Source organism: Pan paniscus, chromosome 15 (assembly GCF_029289425.2).
Source record: "Pan paniscus chromosome 15, NHGRI_mPanPan1-v2.0_pri, whole genome shotgun sequence".
NCBI classification, from domain to species: Eukaryota; Metazoa; Chordata; class Mammalia; order Primates; family Hominidae; genus Pan; species Pan paniscus.
In genome coordinates this window covers 9,309,433-9,311,762 of record NC_073264.2, presented here as the reverse complement: position 1 = coordinate 9,311,762, position 2,330 = coordinate 9,309,433, and the positions used below count along the sequence as shown (strand labels likewise).

At 66.1% G+C, this 2,330-nt stretch overlaps 1 pseudogene; it reads right to left on the bottom strand.

Annotated features, from left to right (window-relative positions):
• Window positions 1-573: 573 nt before the first annotated feature.
• Window positions 574-1,840, bottom strand: LOC129393781 (double homeobox protein 4-like protein 4; annotated as a pseudogene).
• Window positions 1,841-2,330: the final 490 nt, after the last annotated feature.

The following is a 2,330-nucleotide window of genomic DNA, read 5'->3' as shown; positions in this document are numbered from 1 at the left end:
AAGAGAGGTAGAGGTCTACGTTCCGCCACCGGGCGCTCCATGGTGGCAGCTGGGAGGCTGCAGGGGCACGGGCGGGCTGGCGACGGTGGCGTGGAGGCGTAGAGGAGGCGAACCGCCAGAGGGGTGTCAGGTCTGTACGCTGCATGGCCCCGGTGTTTTGCAGGACATGGGTCTCCACCCAGCCAAGGGGAGGACGCATTTTATGGGGGTGGGTGTTAGGGTTGGGGAGGGGGTTGTCAAGCGTGGGTGGGGTGATGGAAAGGCCTGAGAGCTCTGCCCGGCCTCCTCCCACAGCCCAGGCGTCTGCCCGCAAACACGCATGTGCGCAGTAGTCAGCCCACCTGCTGGTACCTGGGCCGGATCTGGGATCTCCGGGATGCCCAGGAAAGAATGGCTGTTCTCTGCTGTGTGGAGTCTCTCACCGGGCCTACACCTAGAAGGCAGGAATCCCAGGCCATTCTTCCTGGTGGAGGGGGTGGGGGGAAGACACACCCCTCCATAGCAAGCCAGGTGTTCCCCACAAAATAGAGGCCACTGCCCTGCCCCGACCTGACCCGGTCCCAACCCCTTGTCCTAAAGCTCCTCCGGCAGAGCCCGGTATTCTTCCTCGCTGAGGGGTGCTTCCAGTGAGGTGGCCTCTTCCAAGGCCTCCACCTCCCCCGGGGCCTCTGTTTCTAGGAAAGGTTGCGCCTGCTGCAGAAACTCCGGGCTCGCCAGGAGGTCATCCAGCAGCAGGCCAGAGGGGAGTGCAGAGGAGCACCCCGGCTCCTGGAGCCCCTGGGAGGGAGACGGGATGCCTTGCATCTGCCCCTGCCCTGGGGAGGCCTCTGGGGGCGCGGTTTGTCGAGGTGGAGCTGCCCTGGCTTGGGGTTCCCACGCCGCCCCGGCGACCTGGGGACCTCGGCCCCAGCCCCACCACGGACTCCCCTGGTATGCAGGTGGCGGAAGCACACCTTTGCCCTCTGGCTCCACTTGAGCAGGCCCTGGCTATCCCACCGCGCAAGGGCCTGGCAGGCCGTCACGCTGCGGTTCCCGGTTCTCCCGGCTTTTGCCCTGGTGCGGAGGCCACCGAGGAGCCTGAGGGTGGGAGAGCGCCCTTTCCGGAGGAGCCGGGCAGCTTAGGCAAAATCCCCACGTGCCAGGGCAGGTTGGGAGATCCCCTCTGCCGGCCCGGCCTGGCTGGGCTGGAGCACGGGGACGGCCCTCACTCCCTGGCTCACAAAAGCCCCCTGTGGGAGAGCCCCAGGAGCACAGGGCACGTGGGGTGTGGGAAGCCCCGTTCCCCACGTGCCGGTGTAGGCGAAGGAGACCCACGAGGGAGGAGGGTGACAGCCGCCTGGATCCGCGTTGTACCGGCCGCCTGCCTGCGCGGGTGCCCTGTCAGCCTGTCCCGGGTGCCTGGCCCATCGATTCTGAATCCAGATCTGAATCCTGGACTCCGGGAGGCCCATCTATCTGGCCAGCTCTTCCCTGGCGGCAATGCCTGGAAAGCAATCCTTCTCAAAGTCTTGGAGGAGAAGGGCGGTCTGTGATCCGGTGATGGTGGTCCGCTTTCGCCTGCCTTCTTTCAGGCCGCGTCTCCTGGGCAAGGGCCGAGATTTCCGCCGGTGCTGCCGCAGCTGGTGTGACCTCTCATTCTGAAACCAAATCTGGACCCTGGGCTCCGGAATGCCGATGCCCAGGGCCAGCCGTTATCTGGTGGCAATGCCCGGATACGAGTTCCGCTTAAAGCAGGCTCGCAGGGCCTCGCTTTGGCTTGGGGTCCAAACGAGTCTCCTTCGCTGTCCCCGTCCCCGGGCTTCCGCGGGGAATGTGCCATCGAAGGCGTCGGGAGGGCCATCGCGGGGAGCCCCGGCCGGAATTTCACGGACGGACATGGGCAGAGAGAGGCCGGCGGGTTCCCGTGCACCTCAGCCGGCTTGTACACTGGGACAGGTGCAGCCAGGTGGCCTGCCCGGACAACCAGCCACCGGCTCTTGTAAAGGCCCGCCGTCAGGCAGGCTCCACCCCTTCATGAATGGCGGTGAGCCCTGGGACAGCCCGCCCACCCCGGAAGGGTCCCAGCGCGTGGAGTCCTGTGGCCGGGGGGTGGTGGTGTGTGGGGGGAGGGCGTGGTGATGGTGATAGTGGGGCCGGAGACACGAAGAGGAAGGGGGTGAGGGGGAAGTGGTGAGGGGGCACATTTCGGGGGCTGGCTCTCCGGACCTCTCCAGGAATTCCGCGGGAACTGGAAGCCACTCTCTGGGCTCCCACGCGTCTTCAGCAGGGAGAAACCGGCCTGGGAGGGTGGTTGGGAGTGTGGAACTGAACCTCCGTGGGAGTCTTGAATT